An 18,926-nucleotide genomic window follows, 5' to 3' on the forward strand; every position below is an offset into this window, starting at 1 on the left:
TAACAATGATGTTGTAAAACGTTAATTATATAAGACATTATTTCGAAAAATGTTTTACATCCCTATATAACAATGATATTGTAAAACGTTAATTAAATACATTAATTAAATAAAACATCATATAATATGATGTTGATTTAATAAACATTAAAATAATAATAATAATTAATTATATATAATTAAAATTAAAAATTAACTCTAAACTTAATCATTCTTAATACTCGATAGATTCAGATTTGACATAGATATAGACTTGTTAATAATACAATTGCATCGATAGAGTTGTTAATAATATAATTATATAAAATGTATTATTCTTTTTACACGCTTCTCTTCAAAAAAAAAAAAAAAAATGCATAGACAACTATCTCTCTGTATAATAAATGGCACCGACACAAAAACTATATATTTATAGTTAATAGATTAACCACTACATAGTTACGAGCATAGGCTCTTAACCTTGAATAGCATTCTCCACCTCAACTTCCTCTGGAAATAGCTCAAGTTAGAAGCACTCTCGGAGCATAGATTTAGAAACGTCATACCATTAGGTTATATGTTATGACCATATATAAAAGTATTTGTGCAATTTTCTCCTACGCACGAATCATAGCGTTCGTGGGGTCCACTATGGCTTTGTGCAAGAGTTACAATTTAGTATCCATAGATAATTAATCAAAGTATTGGTTTGGTTTTCTTTTGAATTATACCTGCACGAATATAAACTTGTCAAACATTACTGGTTATGGATGATGGGTTAGGCATTAATCACACTTTGTCCATTAGTACGTCTCTCAAACGTTTATAAGCAAGATGAACGATTTGTCATTAAGGGCAAAACATTGGAGTTTGGTAAGGATGGTGGCATTTTATTGTAGATGCATATTAGTGTTTGGTTTTATATTTATTGGCTTAACCTTGTTAGTTTCAAAGCCGCTTTCTAGTCTACTCTACTTCTCATTTGGCAAAAGGCTCTATGGTTTAAGGGTCATTTTGGTGGTTAGAGGGGTGGGGTTCAACTAGAGGTTTTAAGTTTTTTTTGGATGGTCTCAATTTGAATATATTTTTTTGGGTATTTTTGGTGGTGGGGAAGCAAGTATTTTTCTAGATATTCCAGCCATAAACATGTAATTAATGTATTCCTTGTTAAATTTCTAACTTGTATTAGTTCTTAAGAAGTGGCAAGACTAATTTTCATTTCAAAAACAATAAATTATCAACTCTCGTAGCACGTCAAAATTAATGGATAAATAAAATCGATGTAGATTTTAATGTATTATATAAATTTGTTTTATGTTTTACTATGAACTTTCATTCTATTGTTTATTTTTCAAATGTTTTCATTGGGTAAATTAAAACAATAATTAAGAATGAAAAACAATTCAACAAATACATGAAAACATGACAAATGAGAATGTAGCATTGGAATTAACTATTCACATAGATATCTAGCAAGTAGCCCTTAGTAACCATATTTTCTTTCAAACATGAATTTTTATATGTTTTGCAAAAATGTTCTAGTTTTAATTCAATTTATAAGACTATATATCAACAAGCAAGTTAGCTATATTTACAAATTTGTGAAGATTGTTTATTTAATCAATAATAATGGAAAATTTTAAATTTGTTTTATTCAAAAAAAATTTAAGCCAAAAAAATAGACTTTAAAAAAGTATGAAGCTCCACTTTAAATAACTATAAAATTCAAGATGATAATATCAACTATCAAAACAATAAATTACATTTAAATTCAGAAAGAAACAATAAAATCAATTTGTTTAATTATATTTAAACAGAAAGTGTTGTTTTTGAATCTGTTCACTGCTCACAATGGGCTACCTTTTTGTTTTCTTTCTGTTGGTTGGAGCAAACCAGTGTAACAATTAAATTTGCTTTCCACCGTGGGATCTGTAAGGTACGTTACTACTGCGCGTTGACCATGAACTTCTCTCCTGGCTTGCGCGCCGTGCAGGACCAGTCTGTGTGTGTGTGACATAGCAGGCACATTCCATGGTACCAGTCAGATGAGGAAAGATGATTTTATTCCACTTATAGAGCATTATTCAATGTGGCGATGATCCTTCAGCACTCAAAACTCTGACAAAGTAGGTGATGTAAAGAGTTATGAGTTGGTAGAGAACGCTAAATCCACACGGAGCTGAAGAAGAAAGTAGAAAGAGAAATAAGCCTATGTTTTGGCAGAGGTAAAGAAAGAGAAGTAAATGGTCTTGTGGAGATACCATTACCTACCTGTTCTAATAATAGTATTCCTAATCACTACATCTTAGAAGCAGCGCTGACAAGAATGCCATTTGTATTAGGACTATGACTATGAGTAGGTGCAACAACCTTGAGATGGTCTCCTTCTCCCCGACACATTTTCCGAATTTTGTTGACTATTTTGTAATTTCACTACCACATTGCATCGCAATTGGTTTTGTAGGCATCAAACTTCTCTTTCTCTCGTGGGTTGAGCTTTCAAAGGAAAAAGGGGCAGAGGTACATATAGTTGGAGCTGATTGGCATGGCAGGAATAGAGAAGAAAAAACTATAATCAGCGTATATATTCAATGCAAACTAGCTTAACTTTGTCTTACTTTTTCTGCCACAGATTAACGTAGAAATGACAGGGGCAAAAGGAAGGCAAAAATTAGTGATTAATGAAACAGAGCTTTAACGTAGAAATGAGAGGGGCAAAAGGAAGGCAAAAATTAGTGATTAATGAAACAGAGCTTTATTAAAGATGATATCTGAATGGAGTCCTGGTAACAATTTTGAATCTGTGAACAAAGAAAGGTAGAGTAATTATTAATTTTTTACTTTATTGATTCTTAAGATAATGCAAATTTTCCCATGTTAGATTAAAAAAAACAGTCATTTCAATTTTGTAAAAATATATTTTCAAACATATGTCCTTGTGACCAATGTTAAAGATATCTCTCTTTTCGACCATGTAAAAAGATATTTCCAATAAGTTTTACCTTATTTTTATAATCTGAAAATATACAGAAGTAGAATTATAATTGGGAATTTTTATCTGCTTATATTTTATATATTATTTTTCTTTATATTTGAAAATTATTATTATAAAATATTGCATACTATATTACCGTGAATGTAATTCAAATTTTGTGACGACGCGTTATCATTTTTTATTTCAATACTATTTATAAATTCATCTAAAATTTAGTTTATTTTAAATATTATTTTTAAGATTAAAAAAAATTTCATGAAAAATATAGTTATAAAAATAATATTTTTTTGTTATGTAATGAAGTGTTACTTTTCTCTTCTTAAATATTGTTTTAAGAGTAGTTTAACAAGCCCCCGATCAGGGTGTGATGGGGAAGGAGATCCCCTAGTGGATCGGCGACATGTGTGAAAAGCAAGAGGAAAGGGCTGGTGGGCAGCCCACCCAAGGACCCCACACTCACACAGCATTAAGGAATGGGAGAGAATGGCAACAAGTGTCATCTGCCTCGAGAAGGCAAATGGTAACACAAGGTGTTATACAAGGAAGAAAGGTGATAAGGGACGCTAGAGTATGCATGCAAGTTATCAGGAGGAAATTGCCCGTGGGAGACGACACTAGTAGCACGAGGGAGGAACTTGCCTACGGAAGGAGGAATTGTCGCCACCAGTAGGACGACGCCACTAACGCTTCAGAGGGAAACGTGTATGTACTTCAGGCTTGCCTTAGTCTTGATATGGAGTTAATGTTGCAAGAATGGAGGCTAGTGTGGAAACGAATGGTGATGGTTCCACATGTTTCTGATGGAATTTGGTTCAGTTCTCTATTGTTGATATCTGGTATTTTAATTTCTGTATTATATGGTAACCTTTCGGGAAAAAGAGGGATGCATGGGGGATTATGTGCTTCTCTTGGCACTCGGGTTATGAACTTCACTCCTGCATACGTTAATACCATGTGTCTAGGACCTAGGAGGGATCGAGGCACCCCTGAGGGCCTACGGTTGTCTGGAAATTATCTGGGCCAGAGAGGAAAGAAAGGGGTGTTTGGGGTCCAAACCACCTACATGTCTGTCCAGTCTAGTTTTTTCTGGTCCTCGAGTGATTTTTTGGCCTAGTGGGCTAGGAACAGGGTGTCGGGGCCTTATAAGTCGGGGAGTCTGACCTACTAGTTATTGTTCGACTTCCTGATAAACCTTTAGTTCGGTGGGGCATTAAAGGGGATTCAGGGGACTCTAACCCCAGTGCGATTGTAAATTATGCAATGGCATGGTTAATTCCATGGAGCCAGAGACATGGCAGGGTCGAGGGTAGAATGAAACGCCAGAGGAAGGGAATGTTTTCTAGCCTATGTATGTCATTTACCAACCTTTCAGCCAATTTCATCAAGGTCGGGTTATATGGCAGCTTCAAAGTCCAGAGGGACAAGAATGGTGGGTCAGGGCCACCAAAACTCAGTGGGTCTATCAATTCAGTTCAATTATGGTCATTCACATGCATCCAAGTACCTGAGTATTCCAACACCTGTGAGTCTGTCAACATCGTTGTGGCAGGGCCTAAACCAAGAAGCGAGAGGGTTGGTTGGACCAAGGGGAGAACCAAGAGACAGAGGGAAGAAATCCATCTAAACCTAGGCACAGTGAGGATGAACGCAATTCATAAAGGGGTTGAGGGGGATTTGGGTTACACTCCTCTAACCCGAAATCGTGACTATGTAATTGTGCTCCATGGTGAATGGCTGGATAGAAACACTGACATTTGGTTTGGTTTTAATGTGTCTTCTTGTGCTACTCTTACAGTTCTATATAATCTTCCTCCCCCTTTGACTCCGGCACTCTGACTCTCGGGCAAGGCAATAATTTGGGAGTGGTTATGGTTGGAAGGAACTCTAATTGAAGGAAAAATGGTGAAGGCTGAAGCGGGGCCCAAAAGAAGAGGGCGTCGTCGAACCTGTAAACATAATGATAGCAAAAAGAAAATGTCAGTGGCCTCGACCAGTAAGACCCAGCGGAAGAGGGGTGGAAAAATAGGTGAGGAAATTATGTAGAACCTCATGCATGCATATAGTGGGGAACTCCAGCATAGGGCAAGACCCTGATTTCGTCATGGGAAGCGGATTTGAATGCAAAGGAAATGACAAAGTTGCTTCCAGTGGATGACTGGGAACCCTTGCTCATAGACCCAGGACACACCCAATAGGCAAACTCTATTCAAACCGATATTCCAACTCTACTGGGTTATGAAGAACCTACTGGCAAGGGCCATGAAAAAAACTAGGAATCTAGAGGAACCGCCGAGAACACAGTAAGAAGATATTCAAAGGGAGATCCAGGTTGTATAGGTGCAGCAGTACCACCAGAATGTCCGCTTACGTCAAATGGAGAAACAAATCCAAAGCCTATTGCAGAATGAAATGACAGGTTCGAGTGCTAAGGATCTGACTACCATTCAATCGTCACATCACTAAATGAAGATAAGATAAGAAGTAATGCAATTTTGTTGTTTGCTACAATTATCTGGTTGGATAGCATTTACTTTGACATCAGTATGTTTAAACATATCTAGACACAGTAACTTATTTAGCATGGATGGATATGCTCAAACTATTTAAATTTTGGACAGAATATGATGTTGATCAGTAGCCAACAGACCTGGTTTCCTTCGGGCAAGTTAAGGCCACCAGACATACTTTTGTTACCTGCCTTATATATGGTTAATAGAAAAGAAAGTACTGCCAAGATTACACAAGAAAAAAAAATAGTAGTTTAACAAGGCTTTAAATTTGTGAAAATCATGGAAATTCCAACATAATTTAGATAAAATTGAATAGAATTTTGTGTAAATCAGAGTTACAGTTATCTAACTTCAATATTTTGGGTGATCTAAGGGTTTCGAAGGCATTTAATCCATTTCCACAATCAAAAACACGATTCAAACGCTAATGTTATTGTCAATTTTTTTTTTTTTTGAAAATAAATATTGGGCAAATTTGACGCTTTCATAGACAATGCCTTATTTTTAAATTTAAATAAAATTCAATTATTTAAAATTATTTTAAAAAAATAAATTAGTGAACTAGTTTAAATATGTGAAGTTGTTGCCTAAATTCAATGATATAAGTTTAAGTATAATTGTGAATTGTAATTGTTTAAAATGCGTTGTTAAATATTATTTTCACTTTTTTGTTAATGCCAGTGATAGAGGAGAGGTTTTGGATGAACCATAAATGCTTACAATAGTGCATACTGGAAATATTGTTGGGGATCATGATCAAGTTATTAAATCACATACATTTGAGATGGTATGGATAGTTAATCAATTCAAGGGAGATTTTGATGGGTAAGTCATATATTTTCAATAATAATAACAATCACAGTAATTTTTAAGGTCATGGACTCATGACCTAGCCAAACACCAAATTGATGTATAAGACCACCTTATTTTTGGGACAAGGGACCCCTCCATAAGCGATTTGACTTCTTAGTCTATGGGCATGTACATACCCTACTCCCCTCCATATAATAAATTGTAACCTCCAAGGATAAAACATGATTTTAAATATCTACAACCATTTCTGGATCATGTACCTTGTAGGTATTGTGCTAAAAACATTTTGCACTTGAGTTATACAGATCTGTAGAAAAAAGATATTCATGGATTTTGTTATATGGGCATTCACAGATGGTGTAGTTGTAATTTTGGTAACTCTCAAAATCACGGGGATGTTTGCATCATCACTCCCATCAGAACATGGGGCAAGATTTAGGTTTACATTGTTTGGTTTGGTTTTTAATCACCAAACTCCACCTTAAAATGTTATGTTGATTAAATCGTTTGTAAAGCAGTCCACCACTTATGTGACTTGTATTGTTTCCATTCATTCTTGTTCTTTCTGAAGTAACCACATAGCCATGTTGGACCTTTGAATGGATCACAAATTCAAAACTATTTGCTTAAGCATTAAGAAAAACTAATTCAAGTTTGTGTGATTGAGCTTCTTCAAGCATTTAGTTTGCAATGGGCACTATTGTGTATAAAGTAGAGACCTAAAGGGCTAAAGAATGACATATTTAGGTAACTCATTAAATTTCCTATACTTTAAAGTCTTTGATTTATCTCTTATGTTGTGAAAAGTGTTCAAAGACATACCTCATCTCACACATATTGGAGGAACCATACAAAAAGCAGCATGCAGATTTCAGTTGTGACTTCATTCTGGGAACATCTAATGAATCAACATGTTGAGAAATATAAACATTATTTATGGTTCATGGTAAATTTCATCACATTTTTAAATCATATTTCATATATTTCATATATATCTTTATAATAGACTCAAATATATACCACAAATTTATAGATGGCCAAGACCAAACATACATCAGGAAAGTCTCAAATGAATCCTCCTTAACATGAAAATATGATGTCAATGTGCATGTTACGAAATGTAAAAATGATTACTTGGTACAACAATGGAGTATTACACAGTGACCACTTTGTGTGAGGAAACCCCACATATTGAGATCCACACAAGATCTACACAAATATCATCACATGAATTGCAAATGATATGTCATCCATTTTAAAACATTGGATTTAACAAGTTAGAGAGTGAAAAATGAGAATAATTTTGTATCGTTTTGTTTCATTATTGACTTATCTATCCCACTTGTAAAGAAAACAGAGAATTGATCAATCTAAAAAAAATTGCCACTATCGAGGATATCCTTCTCACTTTTCTAAATTCTACCACTGCATCTCATTCATCTACATCTGAATTCATCCCAAGACAAGACTAAAGACATTTGTTGCAACCATCTATAACCTCTAAATTCAAATGCCCAAAATGTTTCATATGGAATAGATGCACCTAGTCTCAAATCTTCCTAAATCTCTTTTAGATATGTCTACCACTTATAACGATCCATTGAAGTCTTCATAAAAGAAATCTACAAGCTAAAAATCTACACTCTTACCACAATCATTTTCTTGCTACAATAATTATAAAAAATAGAATGATGTAATGGGGTAGTATGTAATGCTTTCAATCGATATACTATAAGATAATAATGATCCCAATTCTCTAAATGAAGTCGTGGAAATGATCAAGAGGTTGGAGATTTCTGTGTGGAGACAACGTTATCAAACGCTTGTTACTTCTCTTTGCAAAGAGAACCATGTTGATGCAACCTTAGTCATATTGGCAAAGATGGCTAGTGCTGATTGTGCTCCCAAAATGTTCACATTTCATCCACTAATATTGTTTTGTTGTCACAAATACCAAATGGATAAGCTCCAGTGGGTTTTTGAGATGATGAATATGTATGGTTTTCCACATGGTTTGATGTGTTATAATTTACAACCATGCCATGATGTTTGCATGGAGACATGTAGGGCAGAGTAATTGACAAGGACATTCATTGTCGCCTGCAAGTTGAAGCACAAGTCGAAGTCTCACATATGTCACACTGTATGGTGTATCTTCTACTGTGAAAGGAAAAAATTTGGTTAAGCAATTTTTTCCTTTTAGGGTTTAATGCAAGCTTGGGATGGTCAGAAAGACCATTATTTTCCCTCTTGGGTTGTGTCATCGTAGAGAGTACTACAGGGCTGGAGGGGAGCTTAGATTTGGTGACTATGGCAATGGGAGATCAAACTTTTCCTATCAAATAGAGAAGGTCATGTGGGCAAGAATCTACCACTATAAAGGTGTCCTCGATTGGCTCGATTAAGGTATCTGAGAGTCCCGAAAGTTATGCGTTGGATTTGGCCAGCGATGATAACTGGAAATTGCAAGACCTGCTAGAATGAAAATAATATTACAAGGAAATACAATGCATACAAGAAAAATCAGAAAGTAGACAGTGAGAAGATATTTTCTTGTTTTAATAGCACACAATATAGTAAAAACTATCCAACTGTGCATGAACCCCATCCTAACCGTAATGATAATTGGACCAAGTAAACCATTTTTATAGTCAAGTCCTATGCAATATATTTAATGTTCATAAAGAAAACTATCCATTTTAAAAGCTGAGACATCCTATAAAGGTTCCAACCATTTCATTCCAATTCTTCTAGAATTGTTGTAGCTCCTCTATAAATTGACATCGGATTTTAAATCTTGTACTGTTGAATCAATTAGTAATTAACTCTTCTTGAAAGGTTGATTCTTCTCTCCCTAAGAAGTTCAAGACTCTCCTAAATATATATAGATTACTAGAATCTAGCCAATCTCTCACGATATATTTTTCAATGCTTTCGGACAACAAATTAACATCTTCATTTCTAGCCACACCTTTTTCAGGAGATATTATTTCATCTACAATGGTGTCAGAAGAATCAGATGCCTTGACCCTCGATGGCGAAGGAGGAGCACTATAGAATTTACACTTCGATTTAGCTTGGCATGTCCTATTCAATGTTCTATGAATGATAGCTTCCCACTTGGATATGGGGTTATTATCCTCAACACCGAAAATATTACCAGCATTCAAAGGAACTAGCTCTTGGAAACTGCACAGACAAAAATTGCAATGAGTGAGAAATAACGAACCTTAGGGTTGTTATGGGATTATTACAACCAGAAGGAATTTACAACACATATAACTAAGGCTTGTTATGGAAATTCGGAAGTAGAAGAGAGGTCTAGTCCAATAGAATTATATCTCATCTCTGAGAAAATTTCATAACCATAAAAATTTACAAATCTACATAATTCAATTTTCTAAGCTTCTGCCCCATGAGAAATAGAGACAGATAGCCTTCCATGAAATTGAAATGATGAACACAGAGTTCATAGGGGTAGAAAATCAAAATTCTAGCAAAGAGGCTGATGTTTTCCCCGCTTTTAATCAATTTTCTCATTCAATATAATCAATTTTTTTTCGTTCAAATGATAACAAACCTGAAATCAAATGAAGCATAGCAAGAGAATAATCAATGGCATGATTCAAATAAGGAAACTTCAATTAGGAAAATTACCCAAGGACATACATATTTGCTTTCTCTTGTTTACCTAGCTAGTCCTCAATATCCAAATCATTGAGTGCCACATTTCCACCAACATTCCAGGTGTATACTAGTATTATGTCAAGAACAAAAGAAGAAATATTATGAAAAGTGAGTTGTGTCTCCACACCCTAAATCAATAAAGAACAGAAAATCTAGAGTAAATATTTTATATTATTTAAAAGAATATATTTTATATAAAGATTATTTATCTCTTGGAAAAAAAAACTAATAATGACCCCACATAGCAAGAGAATTAGCAATGGTAGGATTCAAATAAGGCATAGCTCAAATAAATTAATTGCTACTATTTACATGGAAAAATGAAGGCAATTTTGAATTGACTCAGAAGGTGATAGGGAAAAAACAGTATCTATAGGGGTCATTGAGCCAAGTCATGGTAAACGGACCTATTCATGTCCTCACAATCACATGGTTCTTATAGCTGATTTCCAATAGTTACATGAATAGCATGGCTTTCAACCTTCTACTCCAGTGTTGATATTACATTAGCAAGATTATCTGTAGGCCCTACATGGTCGTGGTTAAAATGTGTAGTAGCAGATTTTTGGGGTACCACACTCCCAATCCTTAAATTTGGGACAGTTGTTGCAACTACACCCACAATTCACATATTTTGGTGATAATTCATTCAAGATGTTGTATGCATAACCACAAGACAAACTTGCTACATCAAGCACAACGATAAAAGACAAATCTTAGCGAGATGATTTTCCCAAATCTTCCATACGTTCGGTGTATCTTTGCACCTTTAGGGGAAATTGCTAGTTTCAACTTTTCTCCTTATATCTTGACTCAAATTTAAATTGTAGTCACTTTAATTGTGCATCCAACGAATAACTACATTACATACTTTTAATATACCCACCATGAGATAAACTAGAAATTCATAAAAAAAAAACATGTTTTTTAATATTACATTCAGCGAGTACTTAAATTGTAATTTATGTCATGGTGGGTATTTTAAAAATATGCAATGTGAGTATTCGATGGGTGTTGAATTTAGAAACACATTTTTTCATACATCTTCAATTTATCTCATGATGAGTTTATTAAAATTGTATGGTGTGAGTACCTGGTGATGTGAATTTTTTTTTCTTTTAATTTAGTTATTTAAAGTATGTATTTCTAGTTACGCCGTAAGGCGTTTCCCTCTGAAATGAACTCCCCCGATTTCCTTTCTGTCCTAATCGTAGCCGTTAGATTTTTTGTTAGACGATTGAACAAAAATCAGCCGTCTGATTTGATAAAAAAATGTTTTAAAACATTAAAAAACCTTAAAAAAACGTTTCACTTTACATGCAATAAAAGGCGGATCACCAGGCGCACAGCAGCCAACAATGCCTCTGCGATGGATTTCCCGGGCGACAAACACAGATTAAAGAGCTCATATCGCTCGTTGGGGGTCCAAGGGATTTTATGACACCATTGCTTGTTTATGGGGGCCCTTCCACTGGCAAAACCAGTGTAGTTTTAGATATATTTAAGCATTTGAACCGCCCTTTTGCCTATGCGAGTTGTAGATCTTGTTTTAGCCCTCGTCTGTTGTTTGAATCCATTTTGAACCAGCTGATATCCCACAAAATAACGAAATCTAATAATTATAGCAGTGCGAAGCGCTGCGAGAAAATTGCAGATTTTGTTGTGTATTTGAAAGAAGCCTGTATTCAGGCCATTGAGAAAAAATATGAAAAGAAATTGGTAGGTGGGTCTATAGAATCTCGGAAAGATGGGGAACCAGGGTTTACGGGCTCTCCTCCCAGGGATTCCCAAAAAATCCCAGATAAAGGGCTGAAGGAATCAGTGTTTAAGGGATCTCCCCACGAGGATACCCAAATAAGTCCAGAGAAAGGGTTTCAGGAATCAGGGTTTAAGGGCTCCCCTCGCAAGAATACCCAAAAAAGTCCAGAAAAGGGGCTTAAGGGTTCCTCCAAAAAAAATACAGGAAGGGGGCTTCAGGCTTTTGGTTGCGATGATCCTTTGCAGAAAGACAAAGGGAAGAGGGACAATGATTCTTTGAGTAAAGAAGTCAGGAGATTGGATTTTCCAGAGGTGGTGTACTTGATATTTGACAATATTGAACTTCTGCATGAGTGGAACAATGGTTTCAACCTCATCTCGGCATTGTTCAAGCTATCTGATTTGACAAGAATGCCCAATTTGGGTTTGATTTTTATCAGCAATATCACTCCAGATTCCTTCTATTCCCATACTGGTGCTATGGAGCAGGGAAAATTTTAAGAACCCCCCCTAAATTTATAAATATAATAAATGGGCGAATCTCCATGGTATATAGGAAAAATGGAAGGCGATTTTATCAATAATATAATATGTATATATAATTTTTTGGCGAATCTCTCACCAGGCATGGCGAATATTTTACTCAATTATAAAATCTTGTAAGATCTTGGCGAGTCTTTCACTAAATAATAGAACTTTGTAAAGTCCTAGTGAATCTTAGCATAGGCTACATGCTGGTTTAATTCCCCCATTTAAATAGGCTACATTCCAGGTGAATATCATGGGTCAATACCATGTGCCATTTTGGTGAATACCATGGGTCAATACCATGTGCCATTTTTATTTTTATTAATTCTAATATTAGGGTTAATAATGGTTTTTTTCATGGTATTAATAACAATCTAGTCCATGGTATTTGTCCCATAGTATTTTGGCCATAGGTTTCACCTAAATATAACCCATTTTTTGAGTGTAAATATAAGGTGACTTATGGAGTAAATATAAAAAAATGTTTTATTTGTTTACCATACGTCTCGTTTATTTATATTTTTATTAATTTACCATACCTCTTTTACAAATATGGTATTTGGGCCATAGGATTCACTTAAATAAAACCTCTTTCTTGAGCCTTCATAAATAGAACGAGGGTTATGGACTAAATATAAAAAGAGGTTTTATTTATTTACGATATGTCTAGTTTATTTATATTTTTATTTATTTACATACCTTTTGATAAGTATGAAAAGACGTTTTATTTATTTACCATACCTCCACTTTACTTATATTTTTATTTTTTTACACCCTTACATGTATATAAGGTGACTTATGGAGTAATATAAAAAATGTTTTATTTATTTACCGTACCTCTCATTTATTTATATTTTTATTAATTTACCATACCTCTTTTATAAATATGGTATTTGGCCCATAAAATTCACTTAAATAAAACCTATTCTTGAAAATGGGCGAATGAATTCACTTAAATAAAACCTATTCTTGAAAATGGGTGAATGGAAGTTTATAAGTCCTAATTTCAAGGGCTAAATTTACCTTTTTTACCCTCTCCCTTAAAATAAGGTGGGCTATTTGAGGTGATTTGTAAAAATGTACTATGATACAAAATATTCGCCCACTAAAAATTTAAAACCCCTTAATTTCGCCAAAGGGCGAACATTCGCCCCTAAAATTATCCTTGCTATGGATCCATTGACAGTCTAATTTCGGGACTATACTGATGATGAGTTGTATCAAATCCTTATCAAAGGGCAGCCTAATACTGAGCTGTATGCCTCATTGCTCAAGTAACTACCTGTGCCTACCTTTTTCTTCAAATACGCTTATAGATTTCTGTTAATGAAACAATAGTGCTCAAATCTTATTAGAAAAACACGAGGAAAATTTGGGTTCATGTGTCTACTATTTCTCTGCGTCCATAGGAGTATGTCGGAATGTGTAAATATTGTTGATTGGCTCCTGTCAATGAGGTTATTAGTTTGGTTTGCTGAAAGTTCTGTCTCTTCTACACACTATACACTTGCTTATTTTGTATGGGAAGATCCACCCAGCAGCAAGAAAGTTGGGCTTCTCTGATCTCAGGTGTCCAAACCGTGCCACAGTTCTCTTTGTTGTTCAAGTTAAGGGGCTTTCGAAGTTTTTAAAAGTTTCAATGAAATATGTGGCTGCTTGATTTAAAATTGTTTTCTTCTTTTTTTTTTTCTGATATTGAGCAATGCTATTTTGAAGCCCTTCAGTAGAGCTTGCAGGCAAGTTACAGAACTCTCTACAGCATTGGAACCTTTGTTTCAAAAATACTGTGAACCAATTAGCAAAGAAGCTGTGGTTCCCGATGAAAATGGAAAGCGAAGGCTGTTTTCTTATCTTGAGCCACACATTGCACCGGCCTTGAACCAAATATTCAATGTCCCTACTTCTGGAGACAAGGTTAGAAGGAAAATCATGACAAGAAGACAAGGTTTTGATGAAATACATGAAGATCTAGATTTTCATCTTTCTGTTTGTGGCAAGTACTTGCTCATCTCTGCCTTCATTGCATCAAGGAACCCTGCGACTCTTGATGCCACGTTGTTTGATTCGTCTGGGGGATTAGATAATCGTAAGCGAAGGAAAAAGTAAGAACTTTAGTTCCTTTGATCCTTTGCTTTTCTCCTTTTTTGTTTTTCTTTTCATCTGATTCTTAAAAATAAATTTAGTTGATTTCACATAAGGAAGGATCTGATTTCTTTTATCTAGAAGTTCCAGCTCATCTGAATACTATGCCCTCTTTCCCATTTCATGGCAGCAAGAAGTTAACGTTTCCTCCATATAATTATGCAATCCCAAGCATCACTTTGGAGTAATTATTGTATACTCTCTTTTGTTGGTTTGTCAATAGGAGTGTAAAATCCACAGGGAGAAAGGAACATGAGGAGCAAGAAAAGTTCCTTAAAGGTCCAGGGAGTTTCCCTCTGGAGAGGTTGCTTGCAATCTTTCAATGCATCACAGTAGTGGCAGATGAAGAATTGGAAAATCTACAATCTGACAATATATCTCCAGCTGATGAAAATGGTTTGGGGCCTATGGCTGATGCTCTTATGCAGCTCTCAACTCTTTGTAATATCAATCTTTTGTATAAAGGAACAAACTGTCCCCTAGAAGGTGCTGCTAGATATCGTTGCAACATCGATCAGGAACTTGCAATGAAGGTATGCCTCTTTTTGTTTATGATTTATCAATGTTTAGTGTTGTTATGCTGTATTGAAAATATCGACTAAAATCTTTGATCATCACTTTGGCTGTGGGAAATAGGAATTTTATTTTTAATCCATCTCTTATTTGTTTGTGATTGTAGATTGTGTGCAGTGTCAAATTTCCTTTGTCAAAATATCTCTATCGGTGATAATGACCTTGACAAGGACCATTTCTAGACGTGTTGTTCAGTCGCCTGCTACAGAGGAAGTAAATCAGTTCAATTTGTGGGAGAAAGACAATTTATTGATTGTTAAATGTTGTATGTTGTGGGGCAAGGAGGTCACGTAATTATAAAAGATATGAACTGTTTCACCTCATAACCCCAGGAGTTGTGAATAGCTCAGGTATGTTGTTCAGAGTCTGCAAATTAGATTATTCACAATAAAGTCGCACACAAAATTATATAGAATAATACACGGGATTTATGTGGTAAAACCCTGACAACATGTCAAGGAAATATCCAGGGGCAAGACAATTAAGTTTTATTCTTCAGTAGAGTAATTGCATTCAGGCTTACAATACAACCTCCTCATCTGTGGGAACATATATGAATTAGACTCCGTTACAATAGTTTTGTTAAGTATATTTAGTTTGTAAAACTGAATAACCACAACAACATTTGTGTTCTTCAATTTATGCCTTACAGCGTTTCAGATGAAGTATTCGAGTAAAATTAATGACAATACAGTAATCAAAAAATTTCCTAGATGCTTTCTCCCATGAGATGAGTTTGCCAAAAAAAATATGCATCTAACAGTAACTATGCAAATAAGTCAATGATTGGAAAAAATGCCTTGCCTTCCACAATCCATCACTAGCCAAAATGAGAAATTCTGTGTCTCTCACATCTGGTTCTGAACTTAAATGTTGCTTCAAACTCCTGTCACCAAACGCACGAGCTACAGCAAGCTGACCATTAACTCGAGGTACATCTCCTAATATATCAAAAAAGAACGCCATTAAGTATATAGTTTCTCCCTGTGACCATTCAAATGTTACTCTTGAGCTAGAAATTATTTAAGTATGTTAACATTAAAATTAATCTCTGCACAGCATTTGTAGTGGTACCTGGCAGGAGTGTCACAAATCCACCCTTCTTGATGTTTTGGTGTTCAATACTTGGCTCATGATCAACAGTTAGCTGAATAGCAATGCCGTTTTTACATATAACAGCCCTGGAATCTCCTGTATTTTCTACAAAGAGTTTTTTCCCATCAACTAAAATAGCAGTGACTGCTGTGGAGCCACCGGGCCCTAAATCAGCTGCCTTTGCTAAAATTTTCCCATCAGTCCGGTTGTATGCATTCTTGATGGCACTTTCTGGGTCTGTCTAGAACTTCGGCTCCATTATTATCAGAGATACTTGTCAGCATTAGAATACTTAATTAGCATTTTACACCATACGAAACTTTGAAAATAGCAAGTGGCAACCAATACAACAAATGGCAGATCAGTTGTAAAAGCATTTTACTGGATGTGCATCAGAGTCAGAAATCTCATCTGATATACAATTTTTTTCTAAAGAGTCATTTGAGAACCATCATATTTATATAAATGAAGGAAATTATCAAAAATGATAACGATTTTTCGCAAATGCAATTTTTGCAATAAGGAAGCACTATTGCTTTATGTCATGACGTGATGCTACTACTGGACGATTTTTCTTTGGATAGGTGCAAGAGACACATGAACATATAAGTATGGGAAATATATGAACAGTTTAAGCTATTTGAAAAATAGTGGATTTACGCATGAAACATATTCAACTAGAGATATGATGGGGAAAAACAAGAAATTCATTATATGTGAGAAGTAAAATGTTGGAGAATCTCCGCCTTCGAGGTTTGAGAAATGGACATGGCGATATATCACAACTAGAAAAATCGTGTTCATAGATGCAGATCATTGTTACAATTAACAATATATATCATATGCCAAAGATAAAACACAGGAAATTAACCCATGAAGTCAATGCAAGTAGAAACATCATAATAGAACCAATAGAGGAGAAAACGAAATTGTTTCACAAGTTACAATCAAGTTAGGCAATTGAGATAAACATATGCAATTTGGAAAATGGAAAGAAACTTTGAACCTGCTCCAATTTAATGTATAATTTTAATTTTTGATTGACTAGCGATAGCAAAACAATACATGTCACAATACAATCAACTATAAAATTTAAATAGATGTTGAATTTAAATAGATGTTGTTAAATTCACAGAGACCTTCCAAGTATTCCCTATGATTCATAGATGCTAAACCAGGTAGACCATTAGCATTGATTACAAGTATTCCCCATGATTCATAGATGGTAGCCCAAGTAGACCATCAACATTGATTACAAGTATTCCCCATGATTCATAGATGGTAAACCAGGTAGACCATCAGCGTTGATTACAGTGCATAACCCCAAAGGAATCGTAAGAGTTGAACTTGTGGCATCCCATTTCTGAGAAGTTTAATGTCTAACTCCAAGGCCAATCAAGCCAACCCCAGGGCTCAAAAATAAGTTAATAAAAAATATATGCATTTGGTAACGAGGCGTGATACCTATCATCTAGCTCAGAAAGGATATAGGTTGGTAACAATTGAAATAGACTTACAAATTAGCTAATTTAGAGAGTTTCTTTGTGGGCAAAATCAAGAATCTCATTCTAGATTATGATTTAAGTTGGGAATCAAACCCTACTGAACTAATGAAAGGACTGAAATTTGCTAAACCCCTTTCCAGCACTAATTTAAATATGTAGACTATAGATTGGTACTACCCAGGCACTCCCTAGGTGACATTATCAAGTAGCACATCGGTAGCTACAGAGTGATTGATACAGATGTGGATGCTTCTTCTCCCTCCTCTACTTTTTACATCTATACCTAATGACAAGTAATGGGCACTTCCACAGTGTGTTGTAACTGGTGTACTTTTGAGCCTCGTTGACCTCTCTTTTGGTCACCCACTGCCATTAATAAAACTAGTCTTATCTTATCTTCTATCGTCTGTTAATAGGAAATGGTACTGTAATATAAAAACAATACTAAATAGCCAGGACTAACTTTCACCAATTTAGATCCTCATCTAGGAGTGAGCACTTAGTGTCTATACTTTCTTTTCTATATTTGAGGCCAATGTACATCGAGAAATTACACTGTACAATACAAGTATTCAAGAGACATCTGCTATCAATTCCATCTGAGCAACGACAATCTCAGTTACATACCATGAACCACGTAATCCAAATGTACATCAAGAAATTAAACTGTACAAAACAATTATTCGAGTGACACATCCCATCAGTTATGTTTCAACAAAAGCAATCTCGGTTATTTACCCTGAACCACAAAATTTTGATGACATGGTTCATGGTATACAACTGAGATTGTTGTTTGTTGAAATGGAATTAATGGAAGGTGTCACTTGAATAATTGTTTTGTATAGTGTAATATAAATGTGTAGCCCAATATGGTCACAAAGATGCCCCAAACATTGAAGGCTCTGAATTTATCAACCAGGTTTTTGAAAGCATAAAAGACTATTTCAAGCCTAGAGGAACTCATTCCTCCTCACATGACAGAAGTTATGCAAGCAGAAATATAGTGGAATAAAGTAACTACTTTTAGATGAGGAATTGTAGTAGATTGAATTGGAAAAGAATAAAAGGTTTGTGTATCTTCTAGGAAAAATCACATTGAAGACTAATAAGAGCGCTAGGACTTTTGAAGGATTACTGATTGAAAAGCTCTATAGGTTTCTCCAAAACAATTGCAGGTTGACTCTGTCTCCCTATAATATACCACCTCTGCATTTACTTCAAGTCGGAATGGTGCAATAAATTTAGAGTTCGTTCACACAAAACTGTTAGAAGACAATGAAATTATAAGCTTTTACCCATAATAAAACTTTTAGGGCCGTAAAGTTCCTGATCACTCAAAAC

The 18,926-nt window shown here is 35.0% G+C and overlaps 1 pseudogene; it reads left to right on the forward strand.

Moving 5' to 3' along the window:
* LOC149142249 (origin of replication complex subunit 5-like) overlaps window positions 1-15,139 on the forward strand; it is a 51,241-nt pseudogene extending 36,102 nt beyond the window's left edge.
* The last annotated feature ends 3,787 nt before the right edge of the window (window positions 15,140-18,926 follow it).

Source organism: Pinus tabuliformis, chromosome X (assembly GCF_031772625.1).
Source record: "Pinus tabuliformis cultivar Carrire ecotype Pingquan chromosome X, CPIR1, whole genome shotgun sequence".
NCBI lineage: Eukaryota > Viridiplantae > Streptophyta > Pinopsida > Pinales > Pinaceae > Pinus > Pinus tabuliformis.